General features: G+C 36.8%; 1 long non-coding RNA gene across 2 annotated transcripts in view; it reads right to left on the minus strand.

Annotated features, from left to right (window-relative positions):
- Positions 1-26,189, minus strand: part of LOC143267763 (uncharacterized) — a 55,170-nt gene that overhangs the window by 11,899 nt on the left and 17,082 nt on the right. Inside the window, exon 4 of one of the 2 annotated variants that reach the window (XR_013043192.1) lies at positions 1,280-1,352. This is a non-coding gene — a long non-coding RNA (uncharacterized LOC143267763). Of the gene's footprint in view, positions 1-870; positions 1,353-26,189 lie in introns of those variants that run through there. The other variant, XR_013043191.1, reaches the window with a different exon arrangement.

The raw sequence follows: 26,189 nt of genomic DNA on the forward strand, positions 1-26,189 counted from the left end.
AGAAGGTGCTTGTTGAAGTTTTTCTTTATCTTTAGATAACATTTTCTCATGCCAAACTGTAGTCTTATTATTCTGGAATTTCAGTTCAAAATGTTAATAGTTAGCTAAATGTAGATGTGCCAGGTAAAGCTCTACGGTAACTCTATTATCATAGGTAAATAATAATTTAAATATGAGAATATATGTATATATCTTTATATACAATATATAACACGGTAACATGAATCTTAAAAGGTCTTATTAATAAACATAAACCTGGAGCCAGGTATTGGGGTGAACGCTAAAAGATCAGAGAAACAGAACAAGCTACAGCCGACCTCACCTTTCAATTCCTCAGCTAAACTTGTTTCCTCAAACTGGAAGCCTCTGTGTCCTCCTCAGAATGGATCTCAGCTGAACTGCTGCTAAAAGCCTAAAAGATTAACAAGGCTAGTTCCTGGTCCTCGGGCCTTACATACCTTTCTGCTTCCTGCCATCACTTCCTGAGATTAAAAGTGTGTGTCAACATGCTTGGCAGTTTCCAGTGTGGCTTTAAACTGGATGGATCTCTGCCTCCAGAAGGTTAGGATCAAATGCGTGTGCTGTCACTAAATGACTTTTGTGTTAATGGTTTGCTATTTCCTCTGATCTCCAGGCAAACTTTTTATTAACATACAAATAAAATATCACCACATTTCAGCACAAATAAAAAATCACCACATTTCAGCACAAATAAAAAATCACATTTCCCCCTTTTTGTCTAATAAAAATAAACAATAAAAAGTTATAACTAATATAAGAAAAACTATATACAGTAAGTACAATAACTATATACAATATATACAAGCAATAAATACATCAACAATTTCTAGTCCATTTGCATTTGAGAAATTATTTAATTTCTTAACCTGTTTAAAGCAAGTAGTTCCTTTTTAGAAGTAGATTCATATTTTATCATATCCATATTATCATATCCATATCCATATCATATTTATATTATCCCTTTTTTCTTTTCTGAGTAGATTCTAAAGTCTACCTTCTATCTTACCATTTCTATATCCCCTTTAAAAAAATCTAGCTTTTATCTTATTATTTCTATATCTTCCCTTCTTTTCTTTTCAGAGTAGTTTCAATAATCTACCTCTTATCTATATCCTCTCTTTTTCTCTTTTTTTAAAACAATAACACTGAATCTAATCTCCTTTGTTTATTTATTTTTTTACTATTAACAATTAACTTGTAACCACCATAAACAATGAGAATATCCATAACTCAAATGACCAAAAACTACCCATCTCACCTCTTGGGAACATGGGCATCATGTTCTTAAAATTACTTCTGCTGTTTTGGGGTGAAGGCATCTTTTGGGAGTCCTGAAAAAAAATTTTTGGTTAATTGTCATGTCCTGAGAGAGTTAGCTGTATCATTTGTTGTCTAGTCTCTACATAATGCAAAAGTGTAAGGCTTATCTCAAGTCCTTGTTCAAGTAGTCTGTGAGGCTGGATCATCTCAGCTAGCCATCTTGAAATTGGGCTGAGCAGTTGGTAGTCCAAAGCAGATCTTTGGGTGGTATTAATCAGGTTAATGGGTTTATCACAGTCTGTGTGGTATCATGAATTGTTGTGGGGTCCCATCACCCTTTTGTAGATTTCAAATTTGCTGTTAGGCATGGTCATGGTTCCCTGCAGAAATTTTATTTATTTATTTATTTATTTATTTATTTATTTATTTATTTATATTTCCTCTGTGGTTTGGAGCAATCACAGTCTGATTAATGTCTGCCTCTCAGAACCATGAATATTCTTCCCTACAAAAGAATATCTTCACAGCACCTTCTCCAAACTGACCTTCGCCAATGCTTCCTTGTAACATGACGGTCCTGGCAATTGTTCTCTGAACAAGCAGCAGCAAATCTTTCATCCATGGTAACAGCATTGTTGCCACCATCAACTTGATGAGAATCAGCTGGAAACTCAGAGCACCAATCACCCCATCCATGGTCCCACTGCCACTGTTTGAAAATCAGCCATGGCCTCAGCTTCTCCTCAGCAAGCCTCCTAGGCTGGCCTCAAACTTGGGATCCTCCTGCCTTTGCCTCCTTCAGCAAATCCTACCAGCATACACCACCACAACTGGCTGAGAATAGCTTGGGTCTGAGCTGGAACCCACAAGGCCACAGGCAAGTAACTTTTTTGCTAATTCATATGACAAATGTTGGGTGCCAGATGTAGATGAATTTTTAAATGCTTGTATTAAATAAAAAACATGGAGCCAAATATAGGGATGAAAGCCTTATAGATCAGGGAAATAGTGACAGCCACCAACCAACCTTACCTCACCAGCTTTGCAACTCCCAAAAGTGAGCTACTTCCTGTCTACCCATGCCTTTATTTTCTTGCTGTTCTGCCCTCTCATTGGCTCTTAGCCCAGCTACCTCACTTCCTTGTCACTGCCTGTCTGTACAGACCTCCAGGTCTCTATGGTTGGTACTGGGATTAAAGGTGTATGTCATCACACTTGGCTCTGTTCCCTAGTATGGCCAGTATACACAAAGACCCTGCCTGCCAAGTGATCAAATTAAGGGCATGTTCTACCACTGCCTGAATTTTGTGCTAATGGCTTGCTATTTGCTCTGATCTCCCAAAAAATTTTATTTATTAACATACAAATAAAATATTACCACATTACAGCACAAACAATATATCACCACATAACACATGTTCAAAAGTCTTAAGGAGAAAATGTAAGACTTTATCTTCATTAAATCAACTGTAAATCTGGATGGAGTTTAGTAAATAAAAGGGTGTGATGCTATAGATAGAGTAATATATTTTTAAATAAATAATTTTATTTTATAATTAATTTAATTTTACATACTAGCCATGGATTCCCCTGTCCTCCCTCCTCCCACCCACTAGCCTTTGCCCCAAACCACCCCCCATTCCCACCTCCTCCAAGGCAAGATCCCCCTGGGGATTCAGCCCAGCCTGGTAGATTAGGTTGAGGCAGGTCCAGTCCTCTCCTCCCTGGACCAAGGCTGAGCAAAGTATCTCAGGGTAGGCACTAGGTTCCAAAAAGCCAGCTCAAGCACCAAGGACAGGTTCCGGTCCCACTGCCTGGGGCGTCCTAAACAGTTCAGGCTTATCAACTGTCTCACTTATCCAGAGGGCCTTGTCTAGTTTCATGGGGGATCCTCAGCTATTGGCTCACAGTTCATGTGTTTCCGCTGGTTTGGCTATTTGTCCCTGTGCTTTTTCCAATCATGGTCTTGGAATTGTTTGCTCATATCATCCCTCCTCTCTCTTGCCAGTTGGATTCCTGGAGCTCCATCTGGGGTTAGGCCGTGGATCTCTGCATCTGCTTCCACCAGTCACTGGATAAGAGTTTAGGTGTTCAGCCATCCAATCACCAAAGTAGGTCATTTCAGGCACTCTCTGGACCATTGCCAGTAGTCTATAGTGGAGGTGTCTTTGTGGATTTCTGGGGACTTCTATGGTTCTTCCTATTCACATGGGGTCTGGGGGCAGTGGTAGCACATGCCTTTAATCCCAGTACTTGGGAGGCAGAGCCAGGTGGATCTTTAGGAGTTCCAGGCCAGCCTGATCTACAGAGCAAATTCCAGGACAGGCTCCAGAGCTACACAGAGAAACCCTATCTCGAAAAACCAAAATTAAAAAAAAATTAAAAATAAAGTGTCGTTTGAGTCATTAATATATTGAATGAAAATTGGAGACAAATCATTAGACTGGAAATGATTATTTCTTCCATAGTAATATGTTGAAAAAACACACATCTCAGAAAAGATACATGAAAAAGTAAAATATCAATAAGGGGAAAAATCAATGCAACATATGTGAAAAAATCTATGAATTTTAAGTTAAGCCATGCTTAATTTTGGAAAGAATTATTTGGCACAGGCATGATTTGAAATGGTTTGAACATGTTCTTAAAGACAAAGAGAAAAATTAACTCATTAATAGACTAAAAGAGAGGACAATGTAGGAACAGATGTGTGTCAAGCTGGTCTGTCCAGAAGCAGCCTCATCATCTCAATGGAAACAAATCTTTACAATGTACTAAAACACAAAACATTACCCAGGAATCCTTGCAATCAGATCAGGAAACTTGGACAATGACAAAAAAAGATCTCAGGAGAGTCATGCATAAGAGAGGGGCATCTTCATCTACTTTCTGTTGCTGTGTTAAACACACTGACCAGAAACAACAACAGTAGTAAAGGGTGGACATGGCTTATGGGCTATAGTCTGTCATTCAGAAAACTCAAGGCAGGAACATGGAGGCAGAAATTAGAGGAATGCTGCTTGCTGTGTTGCTTCCTGGCTCACATTCACCTAACTTACTCATATTACATAGAACCACTGGCCCAGGGTAGGCACAGTCTGCAGAAGGCTAGACCATTCCTTCTTTAACAATTATCAATAAAAAAAAATGCTCTGCAGACACTCATATAGACCCATTTGATGAAGGCAATTCTTCAAGCAAGATTCTCTCTTCCCAGGTGCATCAAGTTAACAGTCAAGATTAACCATCACAGAGGGGAAGATGGCATGCTATGATTAGGAGTTTTGTGTTGTTTTTTTTTAAACTGGAAACCATTGTCCATGTTACCTTTGTTTTAAATGACACCCTATGGTGATATTTGGTTCAATTAAATACAATCTCCCTACCCCCCCATGCAGAAAATATGATAGAAATATTTCCATGGCATGTCTTCTTATTCGAAAGTGAGAGATTCATAAACTAACCAGTGAAGGTAAATTTAAGGATATTCTAGACTATGAATTATCTTGGAACATTTTTCAAGAAATGCAGATATGCTAACAATAATTTCTAGGCATTGGCATTTGTTAGTGGATAATTTTCTTGGAGCATGTGGAATCAATTGGCTTAGTTTAAAATAGTATTCTTATAATAGTAAATTTTCCAGAAGGTCCTTCTGGCAGAACTGGTACAGACATTTAAAAAAAATAACAAATTTGGAATGACATTAATTCAAATATATGGCAAACTTCATGATGGTACTGACAGAATCTGTAACCTAATTTGAATTGGGTGTTAATTTAAAATATAATTTTGCTTTGTAGCTCATAGTATTATAGACTGATCATTATTACTTATAATTTTGTTACTTTTTTAATTGTTGCATTATGATTTATAATTTCTGCTATAAATTTTATTAATTTTGTTGCCCCAAAAGTTCAACTTTTTTTGGAACTTCTTATGATTACTACTATAGTATGCATTTCTTGATTGGCTTCACTTTATGTGGTATGTAGTAGGAGTAAAGACCACAGATTGAGAATTAAAGTCAGTATTTTTGCTTTTACAGCTATATGTTCCTGTGGGTAACATGACATTTAACAATAGTGTTATTCAATGTGATGTACTGTACAATTCAATTACTATCACCATAGCAATATTGATGGTAATGGTTAAATAAACAGAATGGGATGAAAAAAAACCCAGAAATAGATTACATTATGCCTTATTAACTTTGAATTTTCTCAATACTAATGAGAAAGGAACAACAGCCGGAGAGACTTTGGATAATAGAAAAAAACTATTGAATTAAATCAGTCTGCATCAGAATGGAAACCATGATACAAATTACATTGGGGATGAGGTTTTGCTTTTGTGTCTATAGAGAAGGAAATGCTATGAATACCATCAAAACTGATAATGATTTGATTTGAGCAAGAGAGACCTCTTGATTAGAATAGGTGATGGTTCACCAAACAGCATAGCATTTAAACTAATTTATATGACTAACAAATGCTTTTCATGTAATCAGATATAACTTGCCAAAAGGGAACCTCCCCAAAGTTAGTATAAGGGAAGGGTTTTTATTATTGTCTTTCAGGAGAATGAAGGCTAAGGAATCTGAAGAACACTAAACAAATGAGACCTTTTTTAAAAAAAGGACAAATCATCTAGAAAAAATAATGTCCCAAGAAAAAGAGTAAATTGGCCTATTGATATATCATATATCTAACAGAATAAAATTTCATGAGTCTTCCTAAATGTTTGTGTCTGCTGTTCTCTAAGGACACATAATACAAATGATGTTTATGTAGTCCCAGTTCAATTAAAAATTAAAGTTGCCTTTGGAGTTGGAGAATGGCTCTTTCCTTCTTTAAACCCAAGCATGCTTGTTAAAAGGAAAATCCAACATCTCTGTATCATATCAGAAGAGCCATCTGATATGGGATAGAAGAAAACCAAAATTAAGGGACTACTCTATTGCTACTAATCTCATAATTCTTTGGTTTTATTTTGACTTTTTGAAACTTTTCTTAAGGTATGAATTTTATATCAAACACACACACACACACACACACATATATATATATATATACATACATATATATATATATATATATAAACTTTTGTCATGCTATTATGCTATTAATGGTCATATAGAGTACTAACTAATTCTAGAAAAAAGGCTTCATCTAGTTGACTGTACATGTTTTCATATTTGAGTCTCTAGCATTTTTCTGCAGGTAACCATGAGCAAGCCTAACTGCAAATTTGAAATATCCAAAAAGATGATGGGGCCACAAAACAGTGTTCCATCAGGATGATGATAATACCGCTAAGCTGACAAATACTACTAAGAGATTGGCTTTGGACTACAAAATGCTCAGGACAATTTCGAGATAGCTAGCTGAGATGATCCAGCCTCAAAGACTACTTGAGTAAGGCCCTTCATTTTCACATTATGCAGAGACTGGACAACAAATGAAAAAGCTACCTTTCCCAGGACTTGACAATTAATCCAAAATTTTTCTTTTCAGGATCCCCTAAAGATGCCTTCACCCCCAGACAGCAGGAAGTAATTTTAAGAACACAAATGCCAACATTCCTAAGAGGTGGGGAGGGTGGCTTTTGGTCATTCAATTGAATATGGATAATTGTCATTGTTTTTGATGGTTGGTTACAAATTATTGTTAGTGGTCACAGAAAAAGTTAAACAAAGGAAATTAGTTTCAGGGTTCTTGTTTGAAAATAAGAAGATATAGATAAGAGGTAGATTATTGAATCTACTCTTAAAAAAAAGATATAGAGGTCTGGAGAGATGGCTCAGCAGTTAAGAGCACTGGCTGCTCTTCCAGAGGTTCTGAGTTCAATTCCCAGCAACCACATGGTGGCTCACAGCCATATATAATGAGATCTGGCTCCCTCTTCTGGCCTGAAGGGATACACACAAGCAGAACACTGAACACATAATAAATAAATAAATCTTGAAAAAAAGATATAGAAATTATAGAATAAAGCATAGTTTATTGAATCTATTCTTGAAAAAAAGAGAGAATATGGATATGATAAGATAAAAAGGTAGATTATTGAATTTACTTTTAGACAGCAACTACTAGTTTTCAATATTTTACATTGGATTGGATTCTTGTATATTATACACAATTTTTTATGTTGATGCAAATTTGAGATTGATTTTGTTAGAAAATACTATATATATATATATATATATATATATATATATATATATATATATATTTCTAATCTTGCTCAAGGCATTGTACCTATACAGTTCATTTAATAATATATTGAATTTTCTAGTCCTTGAAAGATATTACCAACTATTTAGGATAATAAAGAAATGCAGATTAGTAGCTAGTTATTACAGTTGAACTTGTAGTCATATTAGGTATGTTTTCATGGTCAAGCAGACATATATTTTAGATATACAGGTCATTTTAAGATACTTCAGAGATCTGCAGAATATGTCATTTAAGATGTTTTAATGACAGATTTTTTTTCTTTTTTTTTTTATGACTATGAGACATGTCTGCTCCTGGCAGCACCAATCTACTTCAAAGAAGATGATGGACATTGAACAAACTCCTTATGTAGTTTACTTTCATTGTGGCAAAGGTTAGTCACTGGGCACGAAAGTACCCCACCTTGACTGAAGACAATATGCTGTCCAAAATGGACAAGCAGGACACAAAAGAAAGGATTGCTGATCCTTGCCAAGACAAAGTAGGAAGGCACTTTAGAAAATCCTGCTTCAGTCTGTCAGAAATGCTAGGCCTTTAGGCCAAAGATAGGTGTCGCAACATTGCAGAGAAATCTCGTGTGACTGTCCAGGCAGTTGGCTGTTTCTGTCATTCCTCACATTTTTTGGAAGTCATTTGTTTGCACTTCCTGTTTTACTAAGTAATAATATTTCTTTCTTGAGTCTCTGAGGGAGTTGACAATTAGATAATTATAGTTAACAAGTTTCCTTGTTAACAAATTCAGAACAGAAACTCACTGAAGTGGTATAAAGTGTATAAGTTTGAATGACATTAAGAGCTTTTGGTTGGTAATACAAGTTACGATAGAAAGTAAATTGGATACAATCCTTTGGACTCACCAAAATAAAATAGATAATGGAATATTTTCACAGCATTTGTCAAATGCAAATGGACTAGACATTATTGATGTATTTATTGCCTGCATATATTGTATAAAGTTATTGTACTTATTGTATATAGTTTTTCTTACATTAGTTATAACTTTTTAATTTTAGACAAAAAAGAGGAAATGTGATAATATTTTATTTGTGCACCCCAACACAAATGGGGCCCCAACAACAACTCTACCTTATCCAGAATGATGCCATGGTAATCATCATCATACTACACTTCTTGCCAGAATTTCAGACAATCTTACCCATTACTCTAAAACTTGCTGTGGAATCTACAGTTAGTCTAATTGAGATTTAACTATCTGAGCTTTCTCACAGTACCCAAAAGAGATACCATCACCCCCTAAACAGCAGGAAGCAATTCTAAGAAAATTAATGCCCCTTCTCCCTAAGGTTTCATATTCCTCAGGGTTATGGATGATGGTTATAGGGTTGGGGGTGGAAAAAATATTAAACTCAGTATTCACCTTAAAAAAATTGTCTCAAAAAAAAGATAAAAATGGAATGGATAGGTATAAGATATTATGGATAGATTATTGTATATACTAGTAAACAAATTTAGTAAAATAGCAGCCTTAGATAATTTGCACTGTTATGGATTCTTATATGTTTATACAAATGTAAACTATTTTTATTTTCCTGTTTAAGATAATTTGTATATTGATACAAATACAGAACTATATTTGTTATAATGTACATATATTTCTACTCTTATTTGAAATATTTGTATATTGATACAAATGTAAATTTATATCTGTCATACTGTATGTATGTTCTACTTCTGTTTAGTATATTCAGTATATTGATATATATTTAAGATTATTGTCATATTGCATATTGCACTATACATTCCTACCTCTGTTATAGATATCTTGTGTATTGTCACAGTTTTGAAGTCATTGTCCTTTACTGTACATTTGCTTATAGACTGTTTATCTTGTTTACATGAGGCCTTAGTCCTTAGGTTATTTTAGTAGATAAAACTTACAGATTTATAGTCACCTATGCTTGCCATCTCTATAGTTATGTTAGTTAGGTTATCCAGATTTACAGATACATAGGTTGGATGGACAGGTAATCTTCAAACACTTCATAGACCTAGAGGATATGGCATATAAATAACTTAGAATTCTGTTGACGTGAGACACAATTGCTCCTGGCAGCACCAATTTGATCCCGAGAGAATGTTGGGCTTCTAAGACATTTCCATTTGGAAGTTTGTCTTCTTGGCACAAAAGGGCCTATTGGACAAAGAACTGCCCTTGCCTCAACTGCTGACAATACGAGTGCTGTCCTTCTGGACAAGCGGGACACAAGGAAAAGTGAATTCTGAACTCTGCCACAACAGGGTAAGATGGTCTTTCAGAATTCCTGCTTCTGAAAATGGTCTGTCAGATACTCTAGGCCTTTTGCCAATTTGAATGCACCAAAAATGCTGAATAACATTAGGCAACTCTCTAGGCTGCCAGCTGTCTTGGTCTACTTTTGCAGGATTCCTGAATGTTGCTTGCATCTATCTTCCATTTCTTCCATATATATCTTCCATATCTATATCTATATCTATATATATATATAGGTGTATATATATAGATATTGATATAGATATAGTAGATGGATAGATGATAGATATAGATAGATATAGATATAGATATTATCTTAGATAGAACATATTAAGTATTAGATTCTGGTTCTTTAGGATAGGACACCTTTTAGAATGTCTGTAACATGTCATTTACCTACTCTCTAGACTTCTTTGGATTTTAGTATGTATTTCTTGCTTGATATTGTTTGCATTGGTTGTAGTTCCATTTTATCTAGGTCATTATCCCTTATTATTCCTGGACAATATTTGATAACCATTCCTTTGTATATAGTCTTCCTTCTTATTTAGACAAAGGGGGTCGATGTAGTGGGTAGCAATTCCAGCTTTGATCTGGAAGTTCTAACCCCCATTGAGGCTTCAGTAACTGTCACGCCTACAAGGCGGGGCCAAGAGAGGACCCTGAAGACTCGAGATCCAGATGCGCTGCCTCTCTTGGTTCCTGGACCCTGGATGCTAGAGGCAGACCGAGCAGAGTTCTCCAGAGAACACTGCCAGTCTGCGCTATGTCTTTCCCAGACCCTGCAACCTACCTATTCCTTCATTTGTAAGTTACGCCACTAAATAAACCTCCCTTTTAACTACATGGAGTGGCCTTAAAAATTCCACCAATACACCCCAATAAAGCTTATCTGGGGATCAGAGAAAAAATCCAGCCACTATATTAAATATTGCAGTTAGGCAGTGGTAGCACATGCCTTTAATCCTAGCATTCAGGAGGCAGAGATCCATCCAGTTCAAGGCCATACTGAGAAGAGAGCCAGGCATGGTGACACACACCTTTAATCCCAGCACTAGTTAACCATAGACGTCTGGAGGTCTGTACAGACAGACAGGAAATTATAGAACTGGGCAGAAAGAGGAAGTGATGAAGCTGTGCAGAGAAAGTAAGTAAGATGGCAGATCACAGAAAGGCATATATGGTATGAGTACACAGGAAGTAGCTCTCTCTTGACTGAGGATTTTCTGGTCATAAGAACATGGCAGGCTTCTTTCTGTTTCTCAGATCTTTCAGCTTTCACTCCAATACCTGGTTCTGGATTTTTTTTTAATTAATAAGACTGTTTAGCAACTTGTGTTACATCTACATGAGGATGGGAGATCACATATCTTAACTGAAGGCCTTCCAGGCAGTCACGAGCCACATGGCCACTTGAGGTATAGTGATGTTAGGTACTAGAAGCCACTGTTAGTTCAGAAAACTAATGAAGATGGCAGGATTTACATAGCATTGTGCTTTGTGCCTTTAGTAGAGCAATGCCAGAGAAATTCTATTGACAGTTAAAAATGATTGTTTCCTATTTGTGTATCACCCTACACATACATATACACATGCACAAAATAAACAAAAATACATACATACCAGACACTCAAACACTGTGCACACACACCACATAAATGCAAACACATGCACACACATACTACATATACCACATACATAATATATATATATACATATATATGCATAAACATGTACATGCATATCCACAAATATCATATACTCATCACATGCACACCATACATACCCATGCACCCATACTTACACTCATATAAACACATTCACACATCATACGTATAAAAATGTACACATACACACATACCACATACACATAAACCACATCAACACACACACACACACACACACACATACATACACACACATACATTTTGTTAAAAACAAAGCTCTGCATAAGTGCAATTAGCACATTCTTTATTCCAGGTGATTAATGTTTTTCTTTCTCTCTTTGTTTTATAAAAAGAGTCCCAAAGCATAGACTTCCAGTCCTGCCAAATATTTTTCTCCTGCAAAATGACTTGAAATAAAAAATGAAAGGAACAAAGTTGATCATATTTCCACTTTTGTTAGATATACTGTATCAAAATTAAATTAAAATATTTAAGACCAATCTTGCTGCACACAGTTCTGTATTTTGTTTTAAAATGTTAACATGAAGATTGCTTTCCCAAATCTGTTCAATGGAAAAAGGAGCAAGCAATGAGCTAGTTGGGCTTGGGAGTTTTATTAATGTCAGAAGGCTTAGGGTCATTATAAACATTCTCACACTAACGCTTTATGCAGCTGTTGTTTTTCCATGCTAAAAATTGCTTAGAAGTCTGTTTAGTATTACAGTGAATTTGTGATTATAAACAGATGCTCATTTTCTTTTGTTCTGCACTTTGGCCATTTAAAGATTTCACAACTAAATCAATACACCCGCTTCTATTGAAGATATTGAAAGCTATTTTGTTATTTTTATTTCTGTGTGTTTCTGATTTACTATTTATTTATTCATTCATTTGAAACATAAGATTGTAGACTTTGACTCTCATTCTTCCATCCATGAAAATCATAGAATAAAAAAACAAAAGTCTAATGAGAAAAATAAAATGTATAGTGAGATAGATAATGTACCAGAAAGATCAAGGATAGATATCAGGTGGCAAAATTATACCCTAAGTTGATCTGCTTATGCGATGAAAACAAATTACCAGAGATAAATAACTGATACAAGAGAAAATATTTGTTTTGGCTTCTGGTACTACTGGAAGTTCCAGTCTAAAACTGGTCAGTTCCTACTCTGGAACTCTGGCAAGGACAGCATATCATGCAAGAAGTATGTGATAGAGTAAACTGATAACTTCATGAAGTGCAAAGCAAACCAGAGACTGAGAGTAAGATTCCTACCATACCTTTCATGGACACCTCTGGGGCCTGAACTCAGGCCCTGGGATTTGTGTTGGTTCTTTCATCAGCTGAGCCATCTCACCCATGGCATTTCAATTAGCAATGGAATCATCTCTTTCAATTCTTTCGATAAGTTCTAAGTTTTCTTAATTATGATTTCAAATATGGAAGGTTTATTACCATTATTCCCTTGTTTGAAATTAGAAAATTACCATTAAGATTTATCCATGTTTCTACATGTTTTTATTATCTGAGATTTTTTTGTTTTTATTTTTGTTTATTAAACTTTTTCACCTTTGTCTCACTGTACAAAACTTTCTTAATCTTGTGTATTATATGTGCATATTTTATCCAGTTGTGTCCTGGATGTAGTAGAGAAGGTCTTTCTTAAAACATTAGTCATTCCAAGATTTGTTTCTGTGTTAATACTCCCTTCATTATTTAGAATATGGAAATTGGAAGTATTTGCTGGAAAGTGTGAGACTGCTTCTTTTTTATTGCCAAATACCCATTGAATGAAATAAATTTAGTGCAGTGCTGAAAATCTAGGAACATTGCCATCAAATGAGTAAAAGAAGCAGCAAAAAAAAAGAGCTTTCTGGCAACTAAACACTGGTAGAGTTGAATAACTGGCAAAGCATCCTGAACTGCAGATTCTCTGGTCCTCTGTGTGGGTGAGAAATCTGTAAAAAAAAATATATGAGCTGTCTGCAGAGTCCTTGCAAGAAGCAGGAGCCCAGTGGTGGGTTAGCTATGACATGACATACAGCAAGGGACTACAGAAGAATTTTTTATTCCTAACATTTCAGGATGGCAAATTGGACTGACATCAAACTCATAATACAGGTTTCTAGAATCAAAAAAAAAATAAGGTAAAGTTTCTTTAAATCAGCAGAATAGGATAGAAATGAAAACAAACTACTCTTTTCTTCTTAAAAGTCTAAGAAGGTTAATTACCAACTAGTGAATTCCTCTTGGAATAAAAATGAATTACTTATAAACATATGCAATAATAAAAAAACACAAAATAAAGAAACAAACCAAGAAATCTATGTAGTAGGAATTGGGTGTAGTTTATACTTGAAACACTTGGCTACCATGCTTAATGTGTTCCTTCTATCGCAGGCTGGGCAAAAGTAGTAAACAGAAAAAACAAAACTCTGTGGTTATTAAATATATACATATAAAGGGAAAATCATTGGAAGGTATAATTTTTCTTCCTAGTGCCAGTGTGATCCATTCCCACCCAAACAAACAAATCAATACATTCTGAAAAAGATTTAAGAAGCAGATCTTAAGAATTTTAAAAAGCCAAGAAATAAAAGACAATAAGCACTCCCTAACACAGAGCTTCTACAGACCTAATAGAGAGACTACAGCTATTGCCAGTGTAGATGTCAATGCCTTCACATAATACAACGTGTCTTCCAGAAACCTGAGGAGATAAAATGCAAAGGACTTAAATGGCTAGGGCCACAGTAATTCCTCACAGTTGATAGTCCTGGGCACTGACCTCAGCATTATTATTAAAACTTACTGAAAGTACATTGTGTGTCAAGCTCTATACAAAGAATTTATATGGTAAGTGCCATGTAATTTTGTCATACCCATTTTTCACAATTTTTAAAAGTGGGCTTGTTAATATTTCTGAACTTAAATCCTCAGACCCAAATTAAAAAACTAGTAGCTGAGAAGACCAGATGTGAACCTAAGTAATTAAAATATGGGTAGTTATTATGAACTAAAAGCACCAAAGAAATAATAGTCAAAAGCATGTAATTGTAGAAAACATAGTATTATCCTGGTTATGTTAAATATGTGTCAATATATATGCATATATGTGGAGATATTTTCATGAGAGTACATTTGTATACATTATAAACTCAGACAACTAATTATCACTACAGTGTTACTCAAGGCTATCAATGCTTCAAGAAATAGTTGTCAAAAGCCTGAAAAATTGATTTTTAATAGTATAACATATTTTAAGTAGATTATTTTACAACTTTAGCTGACTGATACAAAATCTTTACTCTTAAATGGAGACCAAATACTGTGGGAAAAACAAAAACAAAAACAAAAACCACACAACACACCCCCCAAAAAAGAAACAAACAATAGGTGCCTGCCAGTTGTTGTTTGTTTTTATTCTTTTTTTTTTTTTTTGGTGTGTGTGTGGGGGGGGGGGGGTCTGCCACCTAGCTCCCAAATAAATCATACAGAGGCTTCTTCTTCTTCTTCTTCTTCTTCTTCTTCTTCTTCTTCTTCTTCCTCCTCCTCCTCCTCCTCCTCCTCCTCCTCCTCCTCCTCCTCCTCCTTCTTCTTCTTCTTCTTCTTCTCCTTCTCCTCCTCCTCCTCCTCCTCCTCCTCCTCCTCCTCCTTCTCCTTCTCCTTCTTCTTCTTTTTTGAGACAGGATTTCTCTATGTAGTTTTGGGTGCCTTTCTCACACTGTAGACCAGGCTGGTCATGAACTTACAGAGATTCACCTATCTCTGCCTCCCGAGTGCTGGGATTAAAGGTGTGTGCCACCACCACCTGGCTCAGAGGCTTATTCTTAATTATGAATGCCCCACCGTAGCTTGGTTTCTTTCTTGACAGCTTTTTTTAGCTTTAAATTATTCCTTCTACCTTTTGCCTGTGGGCTTTTACCATTCTCTATTTGTGTCTATCTTTCTTTTTTACTCTGATGCTGGTTGTGTAGCTGGGTGGCTGGCCCCTTGCATCCTCCTCATTCCCTGTCTCCTTGATCTTTTTTTTTCTCCCAGATTTCTCCTTCTGTATATTCTTTCTGCCTGCCAGTCCTGCCTATATTAGACCCTCAGGTTCTTTAGACAGGCAAAGTCACACAGCTTCACCAAGTTAAACAAATGCAACATAAACAAAAGTAACACACCTTAAAATAGTATTCTAGAACTGATGCCCTGTTCATATATTAGGGTATTCATCTAGAAGTCTTGGATTTGGGGCCAGTGGAATGGCTCAGAAGGCAAAGCAGCTCGTACTGAGACTAATGACATGAATTTGGTCCCTATGGCCCATGTATTGAAAGAAAGAATGGACTACCCCAAGTTGTCCTCTGACATGTATGGTGTAGCAAGCATGTTTACTTACAAATATATACATATACACATACATATATAAAGGCAAAATAAAGTATAAATTTTTTTCTAGAACATAATATTGGATTTTGCCTATGACAAAATGGTAAGGAGAACCAAGTCTTCTAATGGCTAATAGTCCATTCTTGAATTCCATATGATTGTAATTTTTTGTTTATATGTAGTGATGATCTTTGTGCAAAAAATTAGCAACTGAGATTTTTAAAACCAAAGGGCATTTAAGTACCTCAAACACTCTCTTGTGGATTCAGCATTCTCTCTTCTCGCCAGTTTCTAAGTCACTGGTCAGTATAATTTGGGCTTACGAGGTCTTACAGATTTAGTGCACTACAAATGCAGTGCAATGAAGTAGCAACAATGGGTTTATCAGGGTGGAGTGCCTGGTAGCTAACTGTTCCTACAAAAGTAAGATACAGCTGTCAAGGAAGTTAACGACCCAGACAATAGACTGTAGATTAACAATAGAATGCCAGTGCTGGAATAGAGTTTCTAAACCACAGAGTAGATCCTCCAATTTCTTACTGTGTGTCTCTGGGTTGTTTTAAATAGCCTTTCAATGGAAGGGAAAAGGGTTACCTGAGACCTCAAAAGTGTTTTTAATAATAAGGCAATAGAATGATGAGGCACTAGGAGTTGAAAAAGAGAGGAGCATTATACATACTGTAATTGTAGCCATTTAAGGCATTTAACATCTGAAGTTGCTTTTGCCCTAGTGACTGGAATTTTGCTTTTCAACTCTGCAGGTTCAGAAATTTAATTGAGCACAGATTGATTTGATTTCCTCCAATGCACTGTTAACCCATTAATACAAAGCAGAAGTATACAAGAGAAATGAATGAATAAGAGTGCAGTTAACATGTGACACCTGTGACATTTGGAATCCATCACATGAATAGTCAATATGTTCTGGTCCCATAATGAAAACCACAAGTAATATAAAAAGAGCTCTAGATGAATGTAAAGTATTGTAAGTTGAGGGCATGCTCATGAGTGTCAGTCTGTTTTTTCATGGTTAATTAATACCTGCCAAACCAGCCTTCCTATTAATGAAGTGGGAGTTGAGAATCCAGTGTTCCTAAGATAAAATATCTTGATCTAAGACAAGGAAACAGTAAGATGTAGCTAGGATGTGGACCTGCACTTCACATGGAAGAGACTGACTTTTTATCATTCTCAAGTAACAGACAAAGATCACTTAGTTATGTTGGGCCTGCTCAGTGGAATTCAGTTTTGAAATTCTATATTTTTAAATTTTATAATTTAATTTAATTTTACATATCAGCCACAGATTCCCTTGTTCTCCCCCCACACCACCACCATCGCCTTCTCCCCATCCCAATCCCCATTCCCATCTCCTCCATGGCAAAGACTCCCCTGAGGATTGAGTTCAACCTGGTAGATTCAATCCAGGCAGGTCCCAGTCCCCTCCTCCCAGACTGAGCCAAGTGTCCCTGTATAAGCCCCAGGTTTCAAACAGCCAGCTCATGCACTGAGTACAGGACCCAGTCCCACTGCCTGGATGCCTCCCAAACAGATCAAGCCAATCAACTGTCTCACCTATTCAGAGGGCCTGATCCATCTGGGGGCCCCTCAGCCACTGGTTCATAGTTCATGTGTTTCCATTCGTTTGGCTATTTGTCCCTGTGCTTTATCCAACCTTGGTCTCAACAATTCTCGCTCATACAAACCCTCCTCTTTCTCACCAATTGGACTCCTAGAGCTCCACCTGGGGCCTGGCCATGGATCTCTGCATCTGGTTCCCTCGGTCATTGGATGGGGTTTCTAGCACAACAATTAGGGTGTTTGGCCATCCTATCACCAGAGTAGGTTAGTTCAGGCTGTCTCTTGACCATTGCCAGTAGTCTATTGTGGAGGTATCTTTGTGGATTTCTGTGGACCTCTCTAGCACTTTGCTTCTTTCTATTCTCAAGTGGTCTTCATGTATCATGGTCTCTTTATTCTTCACAGACCTGGAAAAAATAATACTCTACTTCATATGGAAAAACAAAAAACCCAGGATAGCTAAAAGAATCCTGTACAATAAATCAACTTCTGGAGGCATCACAATCCCTGACCTCAAGCTCTACTATAGAGCTACAGTAATAAAAACAGCTTGGTACTGGCGTAAAAACCAACATGTGGACCAATGAAATCAAATTGAAGACCCTGACATTAAGCCGCACACCTATGAACATATAATTTTTGACAAAGAAGCCAAAAGTGTACAATGGAAAAAAGAAAGCATCTTCAACAAATGGTGCTGGCACAACTGGATATCAACCTGTGGAAGGCTGCAAATAGATCCATATTTGTCACTGTGCACAAAACTTAAGTCCAAGTAGATGAAAGACCTCAACATGAATCCAGTTACTCTGAACCTGCTAGAAGAGAAAGTAGGAAGTAGTCTTGAACGCATTGGCATAGGAGATCACTTCCTAAATAAAACACCAGTAGCTCAGACACTGAGAGAAACTGCTGTGGGATGTTCTGTATGGGAAATATGTTGCTCTGATTGGTCAACAAAACACTGATTGGCCAATGGCTAGGCAGGAAGTATAGGCGGGACTAACAGAGAGGAGAAAAGAAAGAACAGGAAGGCAGAAGGAGTCACTGCCAGCCACCGCCAGGACAAGCAGCATGTAAAGACGCCAGTTAGCCACGAGCCAAATGGCAAGGTATAGATTTGTAGAAATGGGTTAATTTAAGATAAAGAACAGTTAGCAAAAAGCCTGCCATGGCCATACAGTTTGTAAGCAATGTAAGTCTCTGTGTTTACTTGGTTGGGTCTGAGTGGCTGTGGGACTGGCAGGTGACAAAGATTTGTCCTGACTGTGGGCCAGGCAGGAAAACTCTAGCTACAAGAAACAATCAATCAATGGGACCTCTTGAAACTGAAAAGCTTTTGTAGAGCAAAGGATATGGTCAACAAGGCAAAGCAACAGCCTAAAGAATGGGAAAAGTCTTCACCAATCGCACATCTGACAAAGGATTGATATCCAGAATATATAAAGTACTCAAGAAATTAGACATCAAAATGCCCAACAGTCCAATTAAGAAATGGGCTATAGAACTAAACAGAGAATTCTCAACAGAGGAAGCTCAAATGGCTGAAAGACATCTAAGGAATTACTCAACATTCCTAATCATCAGAGAAATACAAATCAAAATGACTCTGAGATACCACCTTACACCTGTCAGTATGGCTAAGATCAAAAACACTGAAGACAGCTTATGCTGGAGAGGATGTGGAGCTGGGGAACTCTCCTCCACTGTTGGTGGGAATGCAAGCTTGTAAAACCACTTTGGAAATCAATATGGTGCTTTCTTAGAAAATTGGGAATCAATCTCTCCCAAGACCCAGCTATACCACTCTTGGGCATATACCCAAGGAATGCTCAATCATACCACAAGGACACTTGCTCAGCTATGTTCATATCAGCATTGTTTGTAATAGTCAGAACCTGGAAACAACCTAGATGCCCTTAAACTGAAGAATGGATAAATAAAATGTGGCACATATACACAATGGAATACTACTCAGCAGAGAAAAACAATGACATCATGAGGTTTGCAGGTAAATGGATGGATCTAGAAAAAAATCATCCTGAGTGAGGTAACCCAGACTCAGAAAGACAAATATGGTATGTACTCACTCATAGGAGGATACTAGATGTGGAACAAGGATGACTGGACTGCAACTCACAACTCCAGGGAGGCTACCTATAAAACAGGACCCCAAGGAAGACACAGGGATCACCTAGTGACAGAGAAATGGATGAGATCTATAAGAACAACCTGGACGTAATTGGGGATAATGAAGGGCAAGGGTCAAGGGAAAGGAAGCTTAGGGGAGCAGGAGATCCCAGCTGGATCAAGAACAGATAGGGAGAACAAGGAATCAGTTTTGAAATTTTTATCACCACACATCTAATGTCTGATGTGGCAGACATTGGTCTCTACCTGCTGGAATTCCATTCCATCTTATTGATGAGCACTGCTTCCATTGGGGTACTGTGCTGTGTGAAACTTTTCTATATCCAACTTGACCAGTGATAACTAAATCTGTATTTTAAAATTTTCTTAGTGTTCTTATACTTCTGCCTGAAATGCAGAAGCAATACTGGTGGTAAAAGAGCTATTTTAATTAAATGAAAACTAAAACCTAATATAGAGAGACAGATGGAGGAACAGTAACCCAGGATATTATGACCAGGTTAGAAATATTCTAAGGTCATTTCTTTCCCGTGTGTGTAACACACACACACACACACACACACACACACACACACACACACAAATCTATCTCTTATCTATCTATCTATCTATCTATCTATCTATCTATCTATCTATCTATCTATCTATCTATCATCTATCTATCATCTATCTATCTATCTATCATCTATCTGTCTATCTATCTATCTATCTATCTATCTATCTATCTATCTATCTATCTACACACACATGCACACACACACAAGCATACACACACACACACACACACACAATTTTTTTTTTCTTGAAGCCCAAGTTATTTATTGCCTTACTTTAGGAAAATGAAGATCTTATCTGTTTGTACTGCCTTTGCATACTGAGAGTCTAGCTCAAGATTGGATGATAAGATTAATAACTGCTCAAAAACTGAAATGTGATTTTATTTGTATTTTAATAAATAAAGTTGCCTGGGGGTCAGAGCTAATAGCAAGCCATAGGAGAAACTGAGTGGTGGTGGTGCATGCCTTTAATCCCAGCTCTTGGGAGGCAGAACTAGGATACAGCCTGCATGGAGACACATGCCTTTAATCTCAATACCAATCGTAGAAGACCTGGAGATCTGTACAGACAGGCAGTGATGATGAGGAGGTCATGTGGTTGGGTTTACAACCAATGAGAAGGCATTATAGAAAGTCTATGAAAAAGACAAACAGACAGGAAGTAGGTCTCTTGCTGAGGAAGATAGCAGCGACAGTGAAGGGTAAAGTTTTTAGCTCTTAGCTATTGCTCTGACCTCTTGGGCTTTCATCTTTGCATTGCCTTTGTGTTTCTTATTTAATAAGATGGTTACATCTACAGGTGAAGAATGCTTAAATACAAACAAAGACTGACAAAAGAATACTCTCATTAATGCAATGATAACTGCAAAGATTCATTGTCAGAGAATGAATATGACTTCTTAGAATTTATGAATTTGTCACCAATATCAGGCTCTACCACTTCCCCACTGTCAATGAGGAAGTAATACTGAAGTGTTCAAGTAGTAAGAGGAATGAGAGATGGTCTGTCTGCTGTTAGTAGAAATATCTTTTAGTGACAGACTATAGACAATGATACTCATTGTAGCATTCTAGGTAAGGTCACAAATTTAAAAGCAGTTATATTTATTAATCATAGAAAGAATACATACTACTTATTACTTTAATACATTTCACACTGGTATTAGGTAAGGAGAACTTCACTTTATTCTGAACTCAATATGCTAGAATTTTTTTTTATCCTTTCACTTCATCTTCATGAATTGGATTATATACTCTTCATTGATTAAATCTATTGATTAGGGATTTTAGACTTCATATTTTAAGCTCATATGGCTGGTTTTTAAAGAAGTCTCAATGATCTAAAACAGCGAATCTTCACCATCACATTTATGAGACTTGGGGATGGAGAAGCATGTATCCCAGACATGAGCACAGGAGAACTCAAAGCTGCTGTGAGATGCCTTCAAAAAAAACTTTGTGGGTCTCTTTGTTTGTATATGGGTGTGAGTGTGGATAAATATGTACCATGGCATGTGTAAGGTTATAAAACAACCATGAATGTGGTTCTTCATCTTCCACCTGGTTTTATATGGTATCTCTTATTTGTCATTGCAGGTGCCAGACTAGTTGGTTTGTAAACTTCCAGGTTTCTCTGTCTCCACCTCTCTTCTAGCTGTAGGAGAGCTGGAATTATGGAGGTGTTTAGATTTATGTCAGTGGTGGGGACCCAAACTTAGATCCTCATGCTTGGGAGACAAGCATTTTATACCCTTAAACAAGTACCCAGCCTATGAGAGGTCTTTCAATTAAGTTTCTGTTTGAATTAGGTACTCAAAGTCTTATGCAAACATGATTGCAGCAGTTCTATTCAGGTGATAATATTAACATGTGGCAAGCCTTAATGGAAACACTTTGCAATGAAAGGATTCATATATTTCACTTCATCAAACTTAATCTTTGACAACCTAGAGACTTATTATATATGGTTGTAATTGTTTCTAACAAAAACTGAAGAATGGTTCCATTATCTTTAGGGTTTAGAATGATTTAATTTGACTGCTGGTATTGTATTTGTTAGTTTTCTGGCTCACCTTGTAGTCTATTCCTCTTTATTCTGTTGCTCAATTTGTACTTAAACTGAAAACTTCTCCCAAGCTTCAACAAAGTAGACACTTATTTCTCCATTTATGATTACACACACACATACATACACACACACACTATATACATATACATATACACATTCATATACATATACATACACATATACATATACATATATATATAGTCTGTATACAGGTCTCAAGCAAATCTTGACCTCAGTGTAAAAACAAGCAAAACACACACAGACATTTCACCAATGAATTTCAATGACAGGCTTCTATGGCAACTTACCTAAAAGTCATGACTTGATTTCCAGACCTGAGATCTTCTCACATTTTGAGGACCCATTTAAAATGATATCATAGTTCTAGTTTTCTTTGATCTTTTCTTTGACTAATCTTTGTATATATAAATAGATGTCTGCGTGAATTTATTCACAGGACTCTGAACCTTACCTTTCTTTCTATTTTTAATCCCTAAACAGGAGCCCAAGGCCAAAATAGCTTTTGACACAAGACCCACACACAACCACTTACTTCCTGACTTCTTTCTCCAGTTCTATGTGCTGTGAAACCTTTCATTACTCTTTTCTCCCTGTCAAGTTATTTCTTTCCTTGTATTGAGCTATTCAAGATAATTAAGCACCAAACCATAAATACAGAAAAATAATAATGGTTAGGAAATAAAAACATAGCACATTTCAAGACGAACATCAGTTTCTTCAAGTGCTGCCATAATAGGAACATCTGCTTTTGTTTATTTCATACTCCCTATTTTCAGATCATAGGAAGCCAACACATAAAGAAAATTGAAAGCTTTATTAAAAAACACAACACCTGAGAGGAAAGAGAATTTAAAAGAACCAGGAACAGGCTGCTGAAGCCATGTCACTGACCCCTTTTAAACTTACATGGGTAGTGCTTTATCTTGAGGAAATCAAAGAGTGGTTCACCTTGCATAGAAACTTTGTAAAACTTGGTGTAAAATCATTTTAAAAGATATAAACCGACAGGGAACCTTAGGAGAATATCTTGAACGTAATTGAAACTAGAACAACAGGGGAAGATAGCACTTTAAAAGTAGTTTTTTTTTGATACAAATAAAAGTTGATCAAAACAAAAACATGGAACAAACTATCAAAAGGAATAAAAAGTGTTGGTATAAACAAAGAGCAAGCTATAGACATTTTAACTTGGGAACAATGTAGGAACAGATGAGTTGGCATAAAAAGCACTTTGCTAAGTCATCACTGCAGTAAATGAACAGAGAAGTCACAAAAAGGAGGAAATGTGTTTACAACAAAAGGTTAGACAGTCTGAGTATAAAGTCTTTATTTGTCCTATTAAATTATATATATACCCTTCTTCTAAGATTTATTTGTTTGTTTGCTTTCTGTTTTTTTATGACATTTATTGCTGGCTCCATGGAAATCTAAGTTTCCCTGGAAATTAAGCTTAATTGATATATTTGTAAAATACTTTTTATGAATAATAACATGTATCTCCTCTTATGATTTCCATGCCCCAAATCTCTAACATTAAGGAAATTGGCCAACTTTTTTGATTCCATGACATGTTACCTTTGCAATTTATACTTATGCCAACTCATTCTGAGAAGTATGCTAGTGTACTCAACTAACATCTAGCAGAAATATTTTTGGTACTTTAATTGAAGAGGTTTAAGGGACAAACACTTGGGTCAAGTGGTGGTAAGAAAATTGTTCTGGGAATTTCAAGAAATGAAATATCAATCTTTGGCTTCTGTCCCAACTTTTGAAAGATACTGCTTTTCTGTTGGATAAAAACAAAAGAAAATTGACATAGATAGGAATAAAGTTAGAAAACATCCCTGAGCTGGGAAAAGCCTCAGGCATTGTCTCAGCATTATCAGTCTGCCATTGGGAAACACACTGGCCTTTCGCCTCTAAGGATCTGAAGCTGAAAAGTGAATGGGACCACATCTGAACACCCTGAGGATGGAAAATGTCTTCTGTTTTCCATTCCTGCAAAGCTCTCAACTTGGTGTTTAACTGTTATGGGTATCAGTTTAAGAAGATTTATTTTTGTTATTTTCAATAATATGTATGTGGGACAGGTGAAGGAGATATGTGCAGGTCAATGCCGGTACCCATGGAGACCAGAGGCATGAGAACCTCTGGTGCTGTAGAAACAGGTAGTAGTCAGGCAGAGGATGCTGGTGCTAAGGAATGAACTGGTTCCCTCTGCAAGAGCAACGTGTGGTCTATACACCGAGCTATCTTTGCACACCTTAGATAACTTTCTTAATAGTCTTTTTCTTGACAATCTTTCCTTTATTTTAATCCAGTTAAACTCCCTTGCCCTCATTCTAATAATGCCCCAAAGAAAAACATGTTTAACTCTTGTAAATCCATTTCCTTACTATCTTTTGCCTATAGAACAAATCAGTTAAAAACTATTCAATTCCCAATTATTAAGATGTACAAAATATTTACTTACAGTTCATGAACTGTTCTCCATCACTGTTGTAATTTAACATTTTTAATTATTAAGCACTTTCCATGATGGCTTAGTTCCTTTACTACCTACTTTTTGAATATATGATGCCATATTAAATTTCTTGATAAGGTACATGCAATCTTAACCTCCTGTCACAGTTGGCTTTCTGTCAAAATCTCTGTCTGTCAATACTATGTATTTGTAACTTTCATAAATATTAGCTGCCCAAGACAATGACATTTTACTGAGCTCATAATGCCATTGCTTATCATTCCATTCAAAAGTTTACCCAGTGGCATATTATTTTATTGTTATTTAGACTCTTATTGAATGAAAACTGGCTTTTAAAAATCTTTGGGAATTAACTTAACCTATAAGCTAACATTAATGAATAGACAGAGATGTTCTTCTTTCAGCCTTAGACTTTTCCTTTTTTTCTTTTTCTTTTTTTATTTTTATTTTACAATACAATTCAGTTCTACATATCAGCCACAGATTTCCTTGTTTCCCCCCCTCCCACCCCCGCTCCACTTCCCCCCAGCCTACTCCCAATTCCCACCTCCTTCAGGGCAAAGCCTCCCCTAAGGACTGAGATCAACTTGGTAGACTCAGTCCAGGCAGGTCCAGTACCCTTCTCCTAGGCCAAGCCAAGCGTCCCTGCATAAGCCCCAGGTTTCAAACAGCCAGCTCATGCAATGAGCACAGGACCCAGTCCCACTGCCTGGATGCCTCCCAAACAGATCAAGCCAATTAACTGTCTTACCTATTCAGAGGGCCTGATCCAGCTGGGGGCCCCTCAGCCATTGGTTCATAGTTCATGTGTTTCCATTCGTTTGGCTATTTGTCCCTGTGCTTTATCCAAACTTGGTCTCAACAATTCTCGCTAAACCCTCCTCTTTCTTGCCAATTGGACTCCTGGAGCTCCACCCGGGGCCTGGCTGTGGATCTCTGCATCTGGTTCCCTCAGTCCTTGGATGGGGTTTCTAGCATGACAATTAAGGTGTTTGGCCATCCTATCACCAAAATGACTAATATACTCGTGAGGGTGGGACCATGGGTGACCTTGGGCAAGATTCCCATCACCACAAACAATAAACCACAGCCCTCCATGACACGCTTAAATAAAACACTGTGAGATTGCCACCTTTATTTCCTTATTTAACACATAATTGGCTTTGAATGAAGTGATTGGGTAGATCACAAGCTTTTAATGTTCTCAAACTCCCCTGGATTTGAGTTTAAAAATGTTAGCTGAAAATAAATTTATTTTTCATTATTGGTTTGAAATAACTGTTTCTGACATTCTGAAAATAATTGGCTCCATGGGTAAAGACACCTCGTGCCAAGCCCGATGACCTAAGTTCAATCCTTTGAATCCATGTGGTGGAAGGAAAGACTCTACTCTCACAAGTTGCCCTCTGACCTCCACATGTGAGCTGTGGCATGGTCACACACCAGCGCACAGAGAAAAGAAATAAATGTGATAAAGAACAGAGTCGGCTAAATTTAATGCTGAGGG

Source organism: Peromyscus maniculatus, chromosome 11 (genome assembly GCF_049852395.1).
Source record: "Peromyscus maniculatus bairdii isolate BWxNUB_F1_BW_parent chromosome 11, HU_Pman_BW_mat_3.1, whole genome shotgun sequence".
NCBI classification, from domain to species: Eukaryota; Metazoa; Chordata; class Mammalia; order Rodentia; family Cricetidae; genus Peromyscus; species Peromyscus maniculatus.